This window comes from Gopherus evgoodei, chromosome 1 (genome assembly GCF_007399415.2).
Source record: "Gopherus evgoodei ecotype Sinaloan lineage chromosome 1, rGopEvg1_v1.p, whole genome shotgun sequence".
Taxonomy (NCBI): Eukaryota; Metazoa; Chordata; order Testudines; family Testudinidae; genus Gopherus; species Gopherus evgoodei.
The window spans coordinates 183,254,937-183,277,829 of record NC_044322.1 but is presented as its reverse complement, the minus strand read 5'-3'; positions in this window follow the sequence as shown (position 1 = coordinate 183,277,829).

The window sequence follows — 22,893 nt, the reverse complement described above, 5'->3', positions numbered from 1 at the left end:
GGGGCTCTGTGCCCTGCCCTCGCCCCGCCCCAAGCGCTGGCTCTGCAGCTCCCAATGGGAGCTGCGTGGGGCGGTGCCTGCAGGCAGGCAGTGTTCAGAGACACCTGGCTATGCCTCAGCCTAGGAGCATCAGGCACATTGCCACTTGTGGGGAGCCGCCTGAAGTGAGCGCTGCCCCAATCCGGCAAAACCTCACCTGTTCCCCAGTCCCCTGCTCCCTGCTCCCTCCCACATCAAAACTTCCTCCCAGAGCCTGTGCCCCGCACCCCCTGGCCCCTCTCTCTTAGTTAACTGGAATTTTTGACTTACCGGCGCCACAAATTCCTATAACATGCCGGATAACAAAGCTTCTACTATATTTTGAAAAATATATAAGATGCACATTGGGGATATCAGGGTGCTTTGTATTGTTGACTTTTTTGAATTATTTAATATAATCTAAATCACTTTGGTTCGACAGTTGTATGAATCAGATAATCTCTGTAGTATCTTATAAGGATTTTATTAATTACAGTCATATCAGGATAAACTATCAATGTAAGTATCATTGCACCTGTCCCACAAAGGTGCATGTGCCAACTGGGGATAGTTAGAGTGTGCAGGGCTTCAACCTCACCCTTCCTCTACCCACGCTGCCCTTGACACACACTCTGAACCAGGGCTGGGAGTAGGATGGAACTGACTCTACACCAGCTCACAGCTGCCCCATATTGATAGAATTGTTAGCTGGCTAGATCCAGCTGCTTTCCAGCACTAGGTACTCACGAGAATGGCACAAAGGGGCTGGGAGACAAGTTAAAATCTGTTCCTAAAACTTCAAACTTGGTGTGTTTTTAGTACTCAGTGAGGAGAAGTTAACGTTCCTAAACTGAGGGAGGAGGGAAGTTGTTTAGTAATTTTAAAGATAGAAGGGTAAGATTATGAGTTAGTATCTTCCCAATGTGTACCTGTTCTGAGCTTATTTAGCATTGTAATGGCCCATGAGCCATAGTCTCTTGATGGCCAATGTGATTTTAGTAATCAAACAGGACTGCAAATGAATCAGGAAAAAAAAATCAACTTGAAGCTGGGAATTGGTTAGGGAGAAAGAGCTGTAAATCGTTGCCAAAACATAACAGTAGCATTTTACATTCACTATGCACACATATAAATGATTACACAAGGTGCAAAGGGAATCTCACTGCCGTGTACAAAAATGTACCCTTGTGCAAAGTGTGCATAATATGGCAATATTCTTGTTAGGCAGTATTTTACATCTACTTGACACAGGTGTAAATTTTGACACACAGCGCATGACAGTGGAGAATCAGACCCAATGTGTTTAACTTTAAAACAAAATGAACAAGCAAGGATGTAGGTAGCAGGGCCATATGTCTATCATTCCCCAAATCACTTGTCTTATAAAGGACAGCCCTCTCCCCATCCTTTTTCTATGTGGTTTGAGATTCTCTCTACCCAAATGGGTGTACATTGTGTCTTCCATGTTTGATGTGCTAGGCACTTTCCAATGAGCAATAAAAATGACCTGTACTTCTCCACTTTTCTCTCTCTCTTTATAAAAGTAATTTAAAAAAAAGAAATACATAGAAGAGATTGATTTAAAACTTGAGTTCACATTGCAGGAGGGGTGATGATCATTGGCTTTTCAAGCTTTATCCCTCAAAATTGTATCTGGAATACAATAGCACAATATCATCTTAGTCTGGATTGTGGATACAGCCATGTTTTTATTTCTCATATATTGTTGTTCTGTTTCTCATTGAACTCTCCTCATGCCTCTTTCTTGTTTTAGAGGTCTACACTAGAACAGAGCTCAAAGATAAGAAATACAAACATCAAAGTGTCTTTTACCATAGCCTGGTGACAAATCAACCCATTCTGTCATCTTGAGCTAAAATTAAAATGATGCCTCCAGCCCATTCCCAAAGAGTATGAGGTACAAATGTTGCCCCCACCGAACATAGGCTGTCAAGGGTACTGGTGTTCAACATGGCAAATAGACAAAACATACAGTGTATCTGAGAATTCTTCAGACACATTGTTTAAGTCAGGGATCAACAATCTTGGGCATGTGGCCCATCAAGGAAAGACGCTGGCGGGCCGAGACGGTTTACCTGCAGCATCTGCAGGTTCAACCGATAGCAGCTCCCACTGGCCGTGGTTTGCCGTTCCAGGCCAATAGGCGCTGCCGGAAGTGGCAGCCAGCACATCTCTTGGCCCGCACTGTTTCCTGCAGCCCCCATTGGCCTGAAACGGCAAACTGTGGCCAGTGGGAGCTGTGTTCGGCTGAACCTGCAGACTCTGCAGGTAAACAAACTGTCCCAGCCTGCCAACAGCTTTCCCTGATGGGACACATGCCAAAGATTGCCAGTCCCTGGTCTAAGTGATCAGTGGACCATAATACAACATGGGATTCAATCAAATAAAATCTATAAAGATTTTATGGAAAATAATCTATGTATCTGTTTTCTCACCCTCTTTTGATCACTGTCTGTAAGTAAAGCCCTGTCCAGATGCAAATTTGTATCCCCATCCGATCCACAAACATGGTCCACTGATATCCGCAGATTTTCAGGGCTCTAGATATAAAATTTGGATATGCCAATATCCACAGATATAAAGCAGATATCTGCAGATTTGCAGGGCTCTAGCTGTAGCCCCTTTATTTGGTGTTGCTCTTATCCTTGGCTTATTTGGACCACAGGTAAATACAACCCTGCAATACCCACTTTATGGGTCTCATTGTTTCTAACTCTGTGATTGTGTCACACAACATTTCATTTATTCTTTAAGCCCCAGCTTCAGGAGTCATGAGAATCTGTTACTATATCAATTTTCATTTAAATTAAAAAAATACATTTCTAGCCCTTATGGGTGCATTAACAAAAAAAGCTTAAAAACAGCTTAAAATTTTGAAAACTAGAAGGTTAGTAAAAAATAAATCAAAAGCATTATTTAAAAAAAAAACAAAAAACAAAAAACCTCATGGTTTCTAAATCAATTGCATGATTGGAGGATGACGCTGACACATGATTTTTAAACACTTGAGGTTGACAGAACTAGCATCTACTTATCGCTACATGAGCTGCAAGACCTACAAAACCAATGGAGACATATTGTGGCTATCAGCAGCAGCAGCAGCTGCTGCTGCTGCTGCTGCTGCTGAAAATATTCTCAGTGTCCTTGGAGTGAAAGGATTCTTCATGAATATAATATAGTATTGGTTACATATAGCTTTAGGGAATCTGAAAGTGAAAGGAAATTAAAAACAGATTGTCTGAAAGAGACCGAGCAGGATTAAAATTGCTCTGATTTCTGTCTCCACCCTCCAATCTTCCTTTCCTCTCTCTACAATAAACACAGATGATCCCACAACAAACTAGTATCTGGTGAATAAACATCATTTACAAAATATGAACCACCACTTGTACAGCTATAATAGAGGCCAGTTGATTTATTTAGTGTAGGATGAGAGGAGGAGAGGATAGTTTAAGGAAAAAGTCCACGAACATCACATCTTTCTTCTTTTCATCTTGTTTTTTCATGTTACAGTTTAAACTCTTTTGTTATATAAAACTGGTGTTCTCAGCTGAAGAGACACTGAAATCACACAAGTCATTTCAGATCACATTTAGGTTTCAAACAGGCACTATGAGGGGCAAAATTTACCCATGTGAATAAGATATATATTCTGCACTCCTTCACCCTGCTAGTCTGCCATTGGCATCAATGGAAGATCTACATTCAGCACAATTTCATATAATATGCAGTAATAATCCATATTGTAGATAAAAATAACCACAGCTTGAAACAGAGGATAATTCTGCTCTGTGTTCGTGTAAGTGATCTGAACATAACATAGGCTGCCAAAACTGTAGCCATGGGACTCAAAGCAGATATTCTGTTTACTATTTAAGGATTTGTCTACACAACAGCCAGGAGGGTGGTTCTGTGTGGATAGACACACACCAGCAGTTCTCAAACTTTTGTACTGGTGACCCCTTTCACACAACAAGCCTCTGGGTGCAACTCCTCCTTTATAAATTAAAAACACTTTTCAAATTTTTAACACTACAGTAACTCCTCACTTAATGTTGTAGTTATGTTCCTGAAAAATGCAACTGTAAGTGAAACGATGTTAAGCAAATCCAATTTCCACATAAGAATGAATGTAAATGGGGGGGTTAGGCTCCAGGGAATTATTTTTTTTTGCCATATAGTACAGTACTATAGTTGGGAAGTGCCCCCGCCTTACCTCACACAGGCACAACCCACTGGCACTGCAGACAATGAGGCAGGCAAGGAGGCTGAAGGTGCTGAAGGCTAGGAGCACGGCCAGCTCCAGGCCCCAGCATGCTTGGGGTGGCATGCCACGGGGGGCGCTCTGCCGGTTGCCGGGAGGGCGGCAGGCAGCTCCGGTGGACCGCCCGCAGGCGTGCCTGCAGAGGGTCCACTGGTCCCACAGCTCCAGTGGAGCATCCACAGGCACACCTGCGGGAAATCCACCGGAGCCACGGGACCGGCAAGTGGCAGAGCGCACCCCGCAAGGCGGCAAAATGGCTAGAGCCGGCCCTGGCTAGGAGAAGCACATTGCGCAGCAGCAGTGGCAGCTTCCCCTACTTTGCAAGCAGCAGGGGTGTGGGGCTCAACCCTCGGTCTGCCCACAACCCCCTTCCCCCAGGCCCCAATCTTTAACCTGCTTCTTCTCCCCCCCACACTTTACTCCACATGCTGTGTCCTCGCTCCTCCCCCTCCCTCCCCTGCCTCCTGCCCACAGCTATCATCTGGTTTACAGAGTTCAGGAGGCAAGAGGGAAGGGGGGAAGAGTAAGGACACAGTGCACAGGCTCCTCCTTCCTCCCCTGCCTCCTGAACACAGCAAGCCATCTGATTGCCGTGGGCAGGAGGTGGCGGGGGGGAGCATGTGTGCCGAGTCCTCACTCCTCCCCCCTCGCTCCTGCCCATGGCAATCAGCTGGCTTCTGATATTCAGGGGGCAGGAGCGGGAGGGGGAAGAGCAAGGACATGGCGCACAGGCTCCTCTGCCCATGGCAATCAGCTGGCTTGCTGTGGACAAAGCAGGCAGCCAAAGGACGTTATAGCAAAACATTGCACAATTTTAAATGGAGCATGTTCTGTAATTGAGCAGGGATGTAAGATCGAAACAACGTTAAGCAAGAAGACGTTACGTGGGGAGTTCCTGTATTATAAATGCTGGAGACAAAGCGGAGTTGAAGGGGAGGCTGACAGCTCACGTAATAACCTCACAATCCTCTTAGCGGTCACAACCCCCAGTTAGAGAATCTCTGAAATACACATTCTAATTCTGCTTGGGCTATCCCATTCAAAATAGCAGTGTGACAGGAGCATTTTGGGTTAGTTGCCAGAGCATAATCCCATCTGACTCATTGGGCATATACTTGGACAGGAAGCCCAAGCTGCTGTAGCCACCAAGGCTATTTTTAAAACATGCTAGCTCAAGCAGAGCTAGTGGATATCAGTCTGTCCAAATGAGGAATTACACCTCCCAGCTGCTGTGCAGACATACCCTAAATGTAGAGAACTCTTCCAGCTACATAGACAGCTGCCATTTTATGTTGCTATTTAGCTGCAGAATGTTGGAGTAACTGTGTGTTCTCTCTCATGGAAACTCAGATTTGTTCTCTCGTTGCTAGATATTTTCGTTAATATGAAATAAGAGTGCTCTAGGGTAAAAATACAAAAACACCTCAACCCAAACTAGTAGGAATTTCAAATTTGGTATTAAAAACAAAATACAAACCACCATCACTCACGCGCCTCTCCATTCCCCTAAAATCAGTTCACTGTCAAAATGCTAAATCTGTGATGGTTATGGTTAGCTGGTAAATGATTTTCAAACATATCAGCATCCAGAAGATATATTGAACCTCTGAATCATTGTTTGATTTTGGGTCATCCAAAATATTAACAATATTAAAAGTTCACTATCCCCATGTTCCCCCTTGTAGTGTTGTGTATGTGTGTGTTTTTTTTTTAATTTATTGATGCTTGTACATAAGGCTACAATGATTTCACAGAAAGTTATTAATAAATGGCATAGTAGAGGTCCGGGAAAACAAGGATGTGTCATAGAAAAAGGGCATGGGGGCGCCTTGGGGGGGAGGAGTGGGGGCTTAGAGGCTCATGCTACCGTGCTAAAAATCCCTGTGTAGATGTTGCAACTCAGGCTAGAACTCAGGGGCTGAAGTGCAGGGAGCAGGGAGTGACCTTCAGAGCACAAGTTCCAGCCCAACCCACAGCTAAAAGCACTGTCCATACAGATATTTTTTAACATGTCAGCATAAGCCCAGGAGTCTGTCAACCCACACTTGAAGGCTCACTGCCCGCAGCTGCTGCAGGCTGCAACATACCTTTAGAGGCTCAGCACAGAATCTCACCCTAGCAGTGTAGACATTTGTTTATACAGGACTAGGATCAGGTACTTAAGCCACAGTTTTCAGAATTAGGTGGCTACAGGTAGGCCTCTAAATTCTGATTTAGGCACCTAATTAAGTAGCCCAATTTTCAAAACATTGAGCATCCACCCATTCTCATTTTAAGTCAATATCATCATACCCCCAGTGACTTCAATGGTTGCTGAAGTTGGGGTTAATTTTGATGTTAGTGCATGTATAAATTGGATATCCAAGTTTTTGCTTGTTTGAGAGTATGCAAGCAGAGATTCTAAAATATAGGGAAATCAAATGTGATCACAGAAGTCACTTCTTTCCTGCTCACAGAAAGATCAAGTCATAATCAGCAACTGAAATTTTTCAGGTATTTGTAGTGTGTGAAGTATATTAGAAATACACTCTCCACTGCTTTATGCACTGGCACAAGAACCAACAGTGCAAAGAAGAAAGTAACAAAAATGTCCTTCCTTCCTTCCTCATTTCTTTTTACAATTTTACTTTAAATGGACAATTAAAAAAAAACAACCCTATTTCAAAATGAAGAAAAGAGCAAAATTGTTTATAATGCACTAAAGCATTGGCCTTCCAGGGGTCTTAATTAAAAGCCTAAATATATACACAGGGTCAGAATAATGTGGTACTAAGAGCTTTATTTTTCCTGTAGAAAGAATTGGATGTTTAAGTTCAAGGTCCAAATATTTTAATCTGCAGAACCTTCGGTAAGGAACAGGAACAGCCTGTTCTCTCATACATTTTCTATGATCATGAATATACTAGTACATTTCAATAAACTACTGTTTACAAGCAAGCAATAAAATACTCAGAAAACAATGCTAATAACTGTCGAAATATCAGGTTCTGTATTAAATCTCCTGTTATTATACCTTACTGTGGAAACACAACAGTTTAAATGCTGTGTATTAAACACTTTGCAGTGGGCTATAAATTTCAGATGCATGTATGCTATATAGTACTGTGCAAATCATAGTTTGGAAGTCAGTTGCGTTTGTGAAATGTGTGCTGTAATAGAACAAAAGCAATTCAAGCATGGTTTCCATTTTTTTTCAGGGTTCAAGGATTATTCAAGTTGAAGGACCAGAAGCTTCTAAAGGAATTTGAATTATAGTATCATCAGCAAGCGTTAAATAGCAAAGCAATCTATAAAACTCCTGCTTCTAAGCAATATAGATGATTTCATCTTAGTTTCTTTAGTTTTTTGTTTAAAAAATTTCAGCATAAACTAGAATGGCACAGGTGCAGTGCATAAACCACCTGAAAAATAAATGGTTTTCAGTCACATCTCAACCTTAATTAATTCTATTCAGTGTTACATTAGCAGCAAAGTAGCCTGTTTCCCTTAGCCCCAAAGCACACCTCACAGGGTTGTCTAGGAAGCAAAAATCCAGTAGTAACCAGGAAAGAGTATAGAAGCAGGGGGGGGCATGTACTTCATTGCACGTTCTGTCATCTGAAAGTCCCTCTGCAGGCAAATCACAGGTGGAGATCTCCACAAGTTAAAAAGAAGTGGATCCCATGAATGGCTGGTTTCCTCAGTATGCACCCTGCAGAACTTGTAGATTTTCTAATGGAAATCTGTTTGGTAGTTATTGCTGATACAAGCAGCACACCATGCAGTGGGGGAAAAGGATGCAGGCAGGTCAGGCAGTTGAGTCATGCTGCCTGTTGAGGGGCAGGGAAGAGTGGGCAGGAGCCAGCTCCCTATGTGAATTTTTCTGCATATGCAAAGATGGAACCTGTTTTCTCTGCAGAATCTAAGGTCTACCTTCAGTTTTTTTCAACAAAGCCAAACCCATTCTACCTATGTGGAAACAGCAGAAGTGCTAAATGACTTTTTCGTTTCAGTTTTCACCAAAAAGTTAGTAGCAGTTGGACATCTAACATGGTGAACACCAGTGAAAATGTGGTAAGATCTGAGGCTGAAATAGGGAAAGAACAAGTTAAAAATGACTTAGACAACTTACATGTCTTCAAGTCACCGAGGCCTGATGAAATACATCCTAGAATACTCAAGGAGCTGACTGAGGAGATACCTGAGCCACTAGCGATTATCTTCAAAAAAGTCATGGAAAACAGCAGAAATTCCAGAGGACTGGAAAAGGACAAACATAGTGTTAAATATTAAGAGGGAAATAAGGACAACCTGGGGAGTTACATCTTAACTTCAGTACCTAGGGAAGTTAATGAAGGAAATAATTAAGCGATCAATTTGCAAACACCCAGATAAGTAACAGTCAGCATGAAGTTGTCAAGAACAAATCATGTCAAACCAACTTAATAGCTTTCTTTGATAGGGTAACAAGCTTTGTGGTTTGTAGGGGGAAACGGTAGATGTTGTATGTCTTGACATTAGTAAGGCTTTTGATACGGTCTCCCCTGACCTTCTCATAAACAAACTAGGGAAATACAACCTAGATGGAGCTACTATAAGGTGGGTGTATAACTGGTTGGAACATCATTCCCAGAGAATAGTCATCAGTGGTTCACAGTCAAGCTGGAAAGGCATATTGAGTAGGGTTTCACAGGGATCGGTCCTAGATCCGGTTCTGTTCAATATTTTCATCAATGATTCAGATAATGCCATAGACAGTACACTTAACAAGTTTGCAGATGACACCAAACTGTACAGGGCTGCAACTACTTTGGAAGATAGGATTAAAATTCAAAATGATCTGGGCAAACTAGAGAAATGGTCTGAAGTAAATAGGATGAAATTCAATAAGGACAAATGCTAAGTACTCCACTTAGGAAGGAACAATTAATTGCACACATACAAAATGGGAAATGGCTCTTTGAAGGAATACTGCAGAAAGGTATTGGGGCCTATAGTGCATCACAAGTTAAATATGAGTCAACAGTGTAATACTGTTATAAAAAAAGTAGAAATCATTGCGGGATGTATTAGCAGATGTGTTGTAAGCAAGACATGAGAAGTAATTCTTCCACTCTACTCCAGATGGATACAGTCACAACTGGAGTACAGTGTCCAGTTCTGGGTGCCACATTTCAGGAAAGATCTGGACAAACTGGAGAAAATCCAGAGGAGAACAAAAATGATTAAATAGCTGGAAAATGATCTTGGAGGGAAGATTAAACAAACTCAATTTTGTCAGTCTGGAGAAGAGAAGACTGGGGGAGGACATGATAACAGATTTCAAGTGCCTAAAAGGTTGTTACAAGGAGGAGGGAGAAAAATTGTTTTTGTTGAGCTCTGAGGTCAGGACAAGAAGCAATGGATTAAATTGCAGCAAGGAAGGTTTAGGTTGGATATTAGGAAAAAATTCCTAACTGTCAGGGTGGTTAAATGCTGGGATAAATTGTGCAGGGCAGTTGTGGAATCTCCATCATTGGAGGTTTTTAAGAGCAGGTTAGACAAACACCTGTCATGGATGGTCTAGATAATACTTAGTCCTGCCTTGAGTGCAGGGCACTGGACAAGATGACCTCTCAAGATCCCTTCAAGTCCTATGATTCTAGGGGGGGAAACAACATATGGAGAAGCTCTTGCTATTTTCCTCTCCCTTTTCCTCTCTGGGTTTTTTCAGTGACATTGACCAATCTGACCTTAGTTTCCTCCTATTTCTGTTGTTGAAAAAAATGTTACTGTGTAAGAAAACATCAAGAAATGTTTTCTCCAGGGATGTGAGATGTAAATTATATCAGTGAGCTCAAGAAAAAGTACCTTTGAATATATTACTGTTAATAACTTCAACACTTCTTCCTGCATGTTGCTGACTCCTTATGATTAACGTACATTTTGAATAACTAATCAAACATTTTGTGTCAAAATGTTTCTCAGTTCTTTATTTAAAGGACAATGTTCATTGTTTTTACACAGTACACCTTTTTTCATCATTAGATTACTATTCAAAACATACAATCTTATTGTTACAGGAGTATAAATATCTTTATACAAAAGTACCTATCTTGTATCTTTATGATGGACAAAGCTCTCTAGTGTCATCTGATGCAGGAGTTAAATAATCTGGCCAGATGTTTCAAAAGTGTATGTCTAAATATGGATTTAGGAGGCAAACTTTAGGCACTCATTTTTGAAAATTTTAGCCTTTCTTCACAGGACAGAGGAATACAATCATCACTAAACCTTGGGAGCTTCAAGTTGGATAAAACAAATGTTTCAGTGCTTTGTTTTGAATCCAATAGTAAATTCATTAGATGGACCCAGAGCTACTCTGTAATAACTTATGAATACCATATGTTAGTTTGATTGTTGTAAGGATTTTTTCTGTCTGAATACATGGGGTTAATTCCAGAAGATATTGACTGCATATAGGCAGGAAACAGCATGATAGCTGCCTATCATTAAGAGGGAATGCAAGAATCATTTGCTTTGATATTCCACCTATGACCCTCTATGGAGCTCACCAATCCAGTTTGTCAAACGTTGGGGTGGGGGAGCCCAGGAAACTGAGATAAATTTCTTAGTCTCTAAGGTGCCACAAGTACTCCTGTTCTTTCCGCGGATACAGACTAACATGACTGCTACTCTGAAACTTGAGAAGACAAAGGACTTCTGCCCATTTAAAAGGTATCTCTCTTTTTAGCAGGGGAAACAGGTGAGGCCCAGAAACTGTGCTCACACACAGAGACCCTGGCGGGAGGGTCTGAGGAACACAAGGTTTCCCTAGTCTCCCGTTACAGGCAGGGTAGAGCTTAGGTAAGAGACATTCATGTAGACCTTTCGGTTGTGTTAAAATCATTTTCTCTTATGCTTTATGCTTTGTTTAATCTTAACAGTAAGAACAATAATTTGGTTTGATCTGGTCACTTTATTTACTGTTGGTCTCCTGAAGGGAAGAACAGCAGGTGCCAAATCTAGTCAGGTGTATTGGGTAGCCATGGTGGATCCAGTGGGTACTTTTGTCCATGACTCATTCCAAGAAAAGGAAAGAGTAGAATTCCACCCTGAGAGGGGCAAGGTACAGGGCCTGACAACCAAGGGTGTGCACTCAGAGAGACCCTCTGTAGCCCTGTAACCATGGGAATAGGAAATATTTTGTGAGTTTACATACAATTTCTTTCATAAAAAGGGTGTGAATAGACAGACAGATTCCAGTCCCTAAAATAAGTTCAATCTTCTTTAGTGAAAAGTATTTTCTTTTCTACCTTCCAGTAGATAAGATATAATTCTAGAATGCAAAAATACTTGATCATAAATTACAAACCCACATCCTCAGGATTAAATTCTCCACTGTTGTCCCTCATATTTGACAGTACCTTTGTCATCTGAGGAAGACATGTTCGCAGGCAAGGCAATTTTAGCCATGGAGGCTTAATTCTAAGACTCTTTAAGAGCTTGTCAATGGTGCTTTCAATCTGACCCTGAAAACTAGACAGAAAATCCAGCATCTGTCTTTCTCAGACATGAACAAAATGCTGTACTCTTGGTAGCATGTTTTCCTACTAGCACACATACCTAACAGCATTCTCAAGAAGTTAGGAAGATACATTTGTATATGAATCAGATCCCAGATCTCATGTAAACTTCACCATTTTAGGCAACAGTAGCAAATATGACAAGTACTCGAGAAGTCCAGTTCCACTTGCATCCACTGTTTCACCCATTCTTTTAATCTGATTTGTATGGTTTTCTTTCCAGTCAGATATTATGGATTCATATAGGATTCCTGCAAGTTTTGTAGGTATTAATATGGCTGCAAACCTTGTATTCTGTACCTAACATGGTTGTCACTAATATAATCTCTCAAGAAAATAAGGAAAATGAAATTAAGAGAAGAGGTGAAGCAACAAATTGAAATAAAAACCAGGATCCCTGGGTGCACATTTCACATTTTTACCATTAACTACTGTGAAAAAGCCACATATCCCTTTCTCCTGGCCGCCACAGTGATGATCTCTCACATGTTAGCAGGCACCTTTTTATTTTATTTTTCAGTTTTCAGAACGTAGAGGGATAAACAGTGATGTCCCTCAGGGGTCTGTACAGGGACATGTGCTGTTAAACATATTCAGAAATAATCTGGAAAAAGGGGTAAATGATGAGGCGGCAAAATTTGCAGATGATATAAAACTAATCAAGATAGTTAAGTCCAAAGCACACTGCAAAGAGTTACTAAGGCACCTCACAAATTGTGACTGGGCAAAAAAATGGCAGATGAAATTCAGTGTTGATAAATGTGAAGTAATGCACATTGGAAAACATAATCCCAACTATATATATAAAATGATGGGATCTAAATTAGCCGTTGCCACTCAAGAAAGATCTTGGAGTCATTGTGGACAGTTCTCTGAAAACATCCACTCAATGTGTAGTGGCAGTCAAAAAAAGTGAATAGAATGTTTGAAATTATTAGGAAAGAGATAGCTAATATGACGGAAAATATCATATTGCCTCTATATAAATCCATGGTACACCAATATCTTGAATACTGCATGCATATCTGGCTACCCCATCTCAATATATATATATAGGAATAGGAAAAGGTAGAGAAAAGGGCAACAAAAATGATTAAGGGTGTTGTACAGTTTCCATATGAGGAGAGACTAATAAGACTGGGATTTTTCAGCTTGGAAAAGAGATGACTAAGGGGGGGATATGATAGAGATCTATAAAATCATGACTGGTGTGGAGAAAGTAAATAAGGAAATGTTATATACTCCTCACAACACAAGAACTGGGGGTCATGAAATTAAATGAATAGGCAATAGGTTTAAAACAAACAAAAGGAAGTATTTCTTAACACCATGCACATTCAACCTGTGGAACTCTGCCAGAGGATATTGTGAAGGCCAAGACTATAACAGGGTTCTAAAAAGAACTAGATAAATTCATGGAGGGTAGGTTCATCAATGGCTATTAGCCCAGATGGGCAGGAATGGTGTCCCTAGCCTCTGTTTGCCAGAAGCTGGGAATGGATGACTTAATGGTTACCTGTTCTGTTCCCGCTGAAGCACCTGGCATTGGCCATTGTCGGGACGGGATAGATGTCCATCCAGAGATTTTAGGTTTAAAGGGATAGGCCAAACTGCAAAAAATCTCCTAACAATCAGAATGCAAGAGAAACAGACAGTCAGAAATGCTTTCTGTCTCTCCCATCATCCCAAGGCAAATCTGATTTTCAGAGATAGCCACATTCAAGAGAGAATCGCAAAATCTTTCATTTTAGGCCTGATTCAAAACCCGTTGAAATCAGTGGAAAGGTTCTCATTGACTTCAGTGGGCTTTGAATCAGGGTTCTCCTGAGCAGTTTGCTCCCTCTAAGACCAGGGCTGGATTAACTCTCCTGTGGATTCGGGGCTATTATATTTTGTGAGGGCCCTGTATACAAGTCTTTTTCCTGGGAGGGAGTTTGGTGTAGGAGGGGGCTGTGGCAGGGATTGGGGTACAGGAGGGGTGCAGGGTCTGAGAGGGAGTTTGGGTGCAGGAGGGGGATTCTGATCTGGGGCAGGGGACTGGGGTGGGGTAGGGTAGGGGGCAGGTACAGGTTCTGGCTGGGAGGCACTTACCACAGGTGGCTCCTGGCTGACGGCGCAGCAGGGCTCAGGCTGCTTGCCTGCCTGCCATATCACCATGCTGCTCCTGGAAGTGGCTGGCTGCTAGCACGTCTCTGAGGCCCCTGGGGGTAGGGGGATACCATGTCTCTGTGCCGCCCTCCGTAGCTTCCATCTGGGGGCACGGGCAGTGGGCAGAGCCGCTTCCCCCCACCCCCCACCAGCGGTCGCAGAGACGTGCTAGCAGCCAGCCGCTTCCGGAAGTGGCTTGGGGCCATGGCATGGAGGCAGCCTGCTTGAACTTCAGCCCCTAAAGCCCCCACCTTAATCCGGTCCTGCCCAAAACCAAATACATTTTGGTTTGCCTCCACCTTTTTAAACGGCAGGGAACAATAGGAGCAGACACCTATAGTAAATACTCTGCTCAGAGACAACTAACCCTCCTCCTTACCAATCAACCATTACAGAAATTAACAGTCTGACAAATTGTTTAGCTTATAATTAGAAATATGGCTTTGTATCATTATTGCACTCCCTTCTTCAGAATTTTCTGCACTGCAATATACCTGCAGAAGCATGTGTTGAATAGCATCATGATACAATAGGAACATATTGCAAAAGCATAGGAACTTCTATATTATGTGACTTAAAGTTAGCCCCCCACTCTTTTAACTTTCCTGAGTCAGCTGGACACTTATATGTAGATGCTGGCTCTTTGTTTTCTCAATTTTTTACTTCCAAACAAATTTCACTATTAAGAGATTAACAAGAGGCTTAACTTTCTGTAATATGCAAAGATATAAAGCAAAATCTTCCAAGTATAAATTACACTCCGACTTACCAGCTTCCCACTCTTAGTTCCAAATATGCTTTGTTTAAACAGTGTCTATGCACAGTTTTGGTACTGATTTAACTGTCACAGTTAAGGGTGTGATTTTATATTAATATAGTTATACCAGTACAACTCCTAGGATACGTCTACACTACCCGCCGGATCTGCGGGTAGCGATCGATCTATCAGGAATCAATTTATTGCATGTAGATGCGATAAATCAATCCCCGATCACTCTCCCGTTGATTGCTGAACTCCACCAGTGTGAGAGGCGGAAACAAAGTCGACAGGGGAGCCATGGCCATTGATCCAGTGCCGTGAGGAAGCAAAGTAAGTAATTTTAATTCAATCTAAGATACATAGACTTCAGCTACGCTAATCTCATAGCTGAAGTTGCATATCTTAGACATGCATCTGAGGAAGTGGGTATTCACCCACGAAAGCTCATGCTCCAAAACGTCTGTTAGTCTATAAGGTGCCACAGGATTCTTTGTTGCTTTTATAGATCCAGACTAACACAGCTACCCTCTGATACTTGATATCTTAGATTGATCCCTGCCCCGACCAGTGTAGATGAGGCCCTAGTGTGTAGATACAGTTATACTGGTATAAAGCTGTCTTTATACCAGTATAGCTTATTCTTCTGTTCATGGGGATAAGCTATACTAGTATAAGCACTTTCTTTCTGGTAGAATTGTGTCCACACTAGGGGTTGTACTTTTTAACCCCAATGGGCCTATATAGTTAAAAGGTATGGAACGAAAACTGTCTGTTGACAGGCTCTTATGCAAGACAAGATTCTAGCTGTCCCTGTTGCAGATGTACAGAGGGGAAAGGGGAGTAAGGAGTCTCCTCTCCTTCACATGCTCTGCAAAATGCCTAGGCAAAACTGCAGTCCTTGCATTCAAAGTAGTGCAGCAAATGAGACCAATTACTCCCACTGTAGGGGAGCAGGGGAGAGGGATGAACACAGCACAGCCAAAGTCATCAAAGAAGGTTCATGCTCAGGTAGAGTTCTGGTTCGCCCTCATCTCTACACCAGCTAGGACAGTTGGGCAGGGATGCAGAACAGTTAGGTTGCACCCTTCAAAGAGGCATAGTGTGTCTGTCTACCCCCCATGCCCAGGAAAGGTCCAGGAGGCACTCTGAGCCACATTCAACAGCACGTTACAACTCCTTTTGAATATGGGCTACCCAAGCATTTGAGAGTAGAGCTGGGTATTTTTTCAGTTTGTTGACAGTTCTGTTCTATATATCAATTTGGCTCAAACTAAACATTAAGAAAAGTTTCAGCAAAATTGAAAAAAAAATCTATCTGAGCTTGAACAAAACTTGTCATTTGACATGAAATGTTTTCTTTTGGGCATTTTTAAAGGGCTAAGTACACAAAATGTCCAAGGGAGAATGAGGAGGAGTACTATTGTGAGTAATTGAATTGCCATATTAATGACAATGAATAGTCATTAGGCCAGGGACAGAGTGAACACAACTTTATAGCCTAATGGCAAAAGTATTTACCTTGAATGTGGAAGACCCAAATCAACTCCCTGCTCCAATGACTAATTATTTCTACAAAGTGGAACAGCTTCAACAAGAGAGATTGAGAGAGCCATGCCATAGACTACACCATAGTCCAGTGATTTGGACATGCTCATCAGAGATAGGAAAACCTAGTTCAAATCCCTTCTCCATATCAGAAAGAGTGGGAAATTGACTCCTCACCCATTTTGTGAATGACATCCCTCAAAAAATTCACTGAATCTATTTGGTAAATTTGTATCAAACTCGCCAATAGTTTAAGCTCAGCCAAACTGTATTTTATTTGACTAAACTATTTGTCCACAAATTTTCACCTAGCTTTATTCACAAGCATACACACTTCTCAACCCTCACACCTGCCACTGTATGATACAAGCAATCAAAGTATGTGACAAATGGCTGAAATAGGGAACACCAGGGTTTTGTTGTGTACCCCATAATTGACAGCTTATAATGTTGTTTAACTACAACACTGTTTTTAGTTACGTTTCCACACACAATGAATCAAATAAACCAGTTTTGTAAAAATATAAATGGAAAACACAAATTCTACCCCATGCAACCATAAAGACCCCTACCTCCCGCAATTAGTATGGCTCAGTGCTGCCACGTGGTTACTCCTTTGCTTGTTGCTCTTCCCCTTTGCTCTACTCAACTGCTTGGTTACCACTTTCTCCTTCAATCCCTCCTCTTTGCTTTACTCCTCCCAGAAGCTGTCCTCTCCTCTGCCCTCCCACCCTCCCGTTATGCTGGCATCTTACAGCCTTTTATAAGCAGTAGGAAACTTGGAAAAACCTACCTTAGGGTCAGCAGGAACAACTGGAGGCAAGAGAAGCAGGAGAAGGTAACAGCTCCTCTCCTCTTCTGAGCTTTGGACAGATGGAGACAAATGGTAGTAGCACTAGTGCCATGTGGCTGGAAGTAGCCTTCAACATGGACATGAAGTGGGTGGTTGACCAGAAGTGAGGCAGTAGCCCCCTTCTCAGGTGGAGGGGAAGCTTCCCTCCATTGGAAAATGTGTGTCAAGGTATTTTTCCCACTTTGAACTTTAGCATCCCAAAAGTGGGGACCTGCATGTACCCTTCCTTCTAAGCTTAATTCCTAGCTTAGATCTGATAGCGCCGCCACCAGCCAAAATATAGTGTTTGGCACACTTTTTGTTCCCCCAAAACCTTCCCTGGGGAACCCAAGACCCAAACCCCTTGGGTCTTAAAACAAGGAGAAATAAACCATCCCCCCTCCTTTCCCCCTCCCAGACTTTCCCCCTCCCTGGATACCATGAGAGGCTACACTGATCCAAACTCCTTAGATCTTAAAACAGAGAGGAATCAACCTTCCCCCTTTCCTTTCCCCCAACCAATTCCTGGTGAGTTCAGACCGAATCCCCTTGGGTCTTAGACAAGGGGAAAAAATCAATCAGGTTTTTAAAATAGAAAGCTTTTAATTAAAGAAAGAAAAAGTGAAAATTATCTCTGTAAAATTAGGATGGAAAATGTTTACAGGGTATTCAGCTCATATAGGCTAGAGGGACTTCCCCTACCCCTAGCATGAGATACAAGTTACAGCAAACAGAGGTAAAAATTCTTCCAGCAAAATACACATTCACAAGTTAAGAAAACAACATAAGACTAATCTGCCTTTTCTAGCTAGTACTTACTATTTTGAACATGAGAGACTGTTTCAGAAAGATTGGAGAAACCTGGGGTGCACGTCTGGTCCCTCTTAGCCCCAAGAACAACGAATAAAACAAACAGCACAAACAAAGACTTCCCTCCACAGAGATTTGAAAGGATCTTGTCCCCCCATTGGTCCTCTGGTCAGGTGTTAGCCAGGTTCACTGAGCTTCTTAACCCTTTACAGGTAAAAGAGACATTAACCCTTAACTATCTGTTTATGACAAGGTGGCAGATAGAGATGGATGCCCCTCATGTGGCTATGTTGAAGCCTCACCAACAAAACATGGGAATAGCCGAGAGATCACCTCTGCCTGGTTTGCTTCCAGTGCATGAGTGTGGCCTGTGAGTGATAACATCATTCTCTCTTATTTACTGTCATCTGACCCACTGTTGATTGCAGCCACCCCAAGGATGCAGTAAATGCACAGCCTAGCCATGTAGGAATGCAGCAGAGAGAGCCAGAATCCATTCTAGTGTCTACAGTACCATGAACTATAGTAGTTGAGGGATACATGAGCATGGCCCTGCATTCAATTATTGTCTGTTGAGCAAGCTAGCAACTCAGGGTCTGATGATAGCCTCACAGAAGTCAGTGGGAGTTTTTCCCTTGACTATAAAGGGAGCCGCTAGGTTACAAAAAACACACAATGATTCCACAGTTATCTAATTATCCCACTGATTATTGATGTTGGAAGACACCTCTGCATGGATTCTGGGAGTAATCATATACTAGCAGGAAGGGATGTTTCCTCTCAGCACCTGTAATTAATAATGTGCTTAGAGAGAGGTTCCACTCCTACAGTCTACGATAGAGTATTTATTTAATTTAATCTGCAGCTTTGACAGAAAATTTTTCCCCAGCCCTGGTCTAGGAATCTTAAAGTTCTATCTAAGGTGCAGGGGATTTCCTGTGCTGCAGACTGAATTTGCAGATAACATTTGAGTTCAGACACAATCTCCTAAATGTCTCTGGATCATCCATATTAAAAATAGAGCTGAGGTATTTGGTAGATCTCCTGTAGTGAATCTCAATGGTTTTTATAGTCTTAGGGTAAACAACTGGCTAAACACAGACCCCAATTGCTGACAGATGGTAGGTAGTAATTGTTCAAGCAAAGCTTGTTCCCTTTTGAACCCTTCACATTTTTGTAGTGAGTGTCCACACTGAAGCACTACAGCGGCACACTGTAGCGTTTGAAATGTAGACATAGCCTGAGAGTATAAAGTGCAATGTCTGATTTCCTTGATTGACAGTTCTGAGTATCTGAATAGGTAAAGGACTGTGAAAATTCTTCACTTCATAAGCATTTTGAAAGTGATTTCTGACATATAAACTTTTGGCAGCAATTTTCAAGGGGGTCATCTAAAATGACTGATAGAGCAGTTAGTGTTATGCAGGCGTAGCACATTTACCAGTCACTGAGTTCTGAATATGACACAGTATGATCCTAATTGCAGCACTGCAAGCTGGGAGAAGAGGAGATACTCATGGAGCTTGACACATAGTTTATCACTATGACAAAAGAAAAGAGAGACTTCAGCTGGTGAAATCAGGACATAGAGCAATTCCTCTGAGTGGGCATATTTTATGGGCATGGTACTGGCACTTTCTGACATGACCAAAACTGGGGAAAACATCCCAACTCATATATTACTCATGGGCACTAATGGTTATGTATCTTATGATCAAATAAACACAGTATTTGCACTATGTTGCAATTTATGTCTTCAGCATGGTACACACACTAGAGACAGACCTAAGCTGCAAAAGCTAAAAACCAGATTCTAACCCCCACTACCACTCAGCCAAAATTCAGCAGTATTCAAATCTAAGTCCATTACGTGTTGCTCTATTATAGAGTGATGACAGCTTAATGACTCCTGAGAGGTTTTGTTCTGGCTCACCTTGCTTTCATATTTCAACTAAGAAAGTTTCTTGAAAAGGGTTGGGTATTTGTGTAAATAGTTTTTCGATGCCAGAAAGGCTATTTGGAAAGGATCATGAAAGTCATCATAGAAATATCTCTTTCCAGAAGGGGTACTTCTAAAACTGAACTCGTAACATTCTATAAGGAAGACAGAGATGAATTCAAAATATCTCTGAATGCAGGTTTTTGCAGCTACCAATGAATGCCCTTGGAATAAACCAGTAGATAGAAGATATTTCAATTCTGACCCTTTTTTCCTTATTTAAAATTATTGTCCAGTGAGATTTCCATAACAATTCTGCAAACATAGGGTACACATTCTGACCTATAATCAGGGTAAAAAAAAAGCCACAATCAGTTGGAACAGGATTTTTTTTTAAATCAAACTACTTTGTTGAAACCTCCTAGACTCATTTTATCTTTTCTTTGGCTTTCAGAAAAGAACAACTGTTCAATTTCCTAGACATATGCATCACATCAATGTCCACACTGCTTCTGTTATATGTTTTCTTATTGAGAAAAGCAAACATAATACCTACTATTAAAGAGAGGAACCAAGATGACCCAGGGAATCATAGACCAGCCTAACTTTGTCAGTTAGGCTAACTTTGGTATCCATAAAAGAAAATAGGGAATAGTGCTGCAGAGGTGGAATGTCCTCCCACCCTTTCCATATGAACAACAATTAGTCCCTCAATTTTAAGTCAGTAACACAGTCTGATATCCTGCTGTGTAATCACAGCAGCTATTCTGTGTAAGCTCATCCCAGCTCAAACTTAATGTTTCTTTTTGTTTTTTACATATAATACAATAATTATCTGCTAATGACATGGACATTGCTAGAGAAAGTAATATGTGTCACTTTTAATGCAGACAGATTTTTTTTTAAGTATAAGATGATTTATTAAGTGGATCTTGTGTTTTAGTGTCATGATACACCCCATCTATCTGAAACATTCTGGAGACATGAAACATGAAGGTGAGCAAGGATTCAGGTAACCCAAAAGCACTTTTTGTAAGTGATTGAGGATGGAGGATGTAGATTGAACTAAAACAGTGTTAGTTAAACAGAGGCTGAGTGAGTAGGATTTTAGCACATGTATATTTGAAAGGCTCACAGAAAAGAAACTATTTTAGAATTAATTTACTATAAAGACACTATCTCAACATGCTGAGTGATTTCCTTCATTTTCAGCTCACCTAATTTCTCCATCCATTAATAGTGGGAATTTGGTATTCTAAAGAAAGAGGCAAAATGTCTATGAATGCATTGCCCTGGACTGACAGACTGTGAAGACAAGGGTACATTTAAATTAGGAGGAATGATGAATATTTAAGGCAGTTATTAGGAAATCCAGGGGTCAGGTTATTTTTAACCCTTTGCATCCAGGTGTTGCCACTTATGTGAACTCACACACTATTTAGAGTTCCCTGCCATATCTAGCTAGACTAGAATAGTTCAAGGGCTCAGTTTCAATCATAACTCTATTGTTTCACTTTTTCAAGTTTTAATCATAACTGTATTGTGGTGTTATGTGTGTGCAATAATACAAACATCTGCAGCTTCAGTTCTGTGAGGTCAATCAGTTCTGGAAAACAAAGAACATTGGTTATGATTATTGCACATATCTAAAAAACCTCCATAAATAGCAATCACAAGGTTGATCCTATCAGCACACCCATGGACATGGATCTGTGATCTCTAAGTGACTATCACAAGCACATACAGAGGATTGACAGGATTATGTTGACAGAGAGATCTGCATAAAGATCTTACAAAAGAGAAAGAGAACCCAGCTATGCAAATGCAAACACAACTACAATTACAGTACTATAAACCAACAAAACTGAGGCCTATGGGAACAACTATAGTCCTCTCTCCACCTCTCTCCACCTCTCACACACACACACACACACACACACCCCTCAAGCATACTGTTTATAATTTTATAATATTCAATAAAAAAAGATATGCAAATTTCTCCTTCTGGTTTACCATTGGGTTTATTTACATTGGAACTATGTTCTGAAAGCTAATCTGTTTGCTGCTGCACTTTGTCTTAATCTCATGCCTTCTGAGTCCAGAAAAGTGGTATAATTAGAAACTGAATGATAGTCTCTTGTGGGATATGGCATTAATAATATAGTTATGTATTAAACCATTTCCCATAATCGCCAGAAGAATTTTTCCAATTTTGTTTCAAAACACAGAGAAGGAAGAAATGTGTAGATCAGACTTTTCCAGATTCTGAGATGAAAGCAACAGAGTTTTACTGAAAGAGTGATAGAATTGAACATGTACATAAGAGATATAATTTTGTTTTGAAAGAAAACAATTCTAATGCAGATTGCATTAATCCAGCTAACTCCTTCATTTCAGATATTTGATAGCTACCCGGACATTTATTCAAAAGCATGTTCAATATTTCAGATTAATAGGGATTTGAACATTGATCTCTATTTTAAAAGGCAAGTGAATAATCAGTAGATCTAGCCAATATGTGTAATTCTACTTACACATATTGTTTTGTATACTTTAGCCAATAGCATTCACTGGCAATAACAATTCTATTTTTTTACCCCAAAATCCTCTCTTCCCTTTGCGTATCTTACCCCAGAAAGAGCTTTCAAAAAGGCCACAAGAGTATGTTCGAGTAAGTAACCTCACACATGTAAGTACTTGTGATGTTGTTGCTTTTCACAAACATTCATATCAATAAAACCTCACTCGCTCAATGTTTGCAAATACCTGAATGAAAATGAGTAACAAAAACCAGCAAAGTGAATGGACAATATTTACAAGAACATTTACAAATATTCATTTGCTGTATTTGTCCAGTTCCAGTCTTAATGAAATGCATAAAGACCAGTGGTTCTCAATGTATTTATCATTGTGGGCCACATATGCAGCTCTCTATGTGTATGTGGACCACTTCCACACAATATCTATACTACCTGTATGACCATGAGGATGTCACATGGGCCACAACTGTGT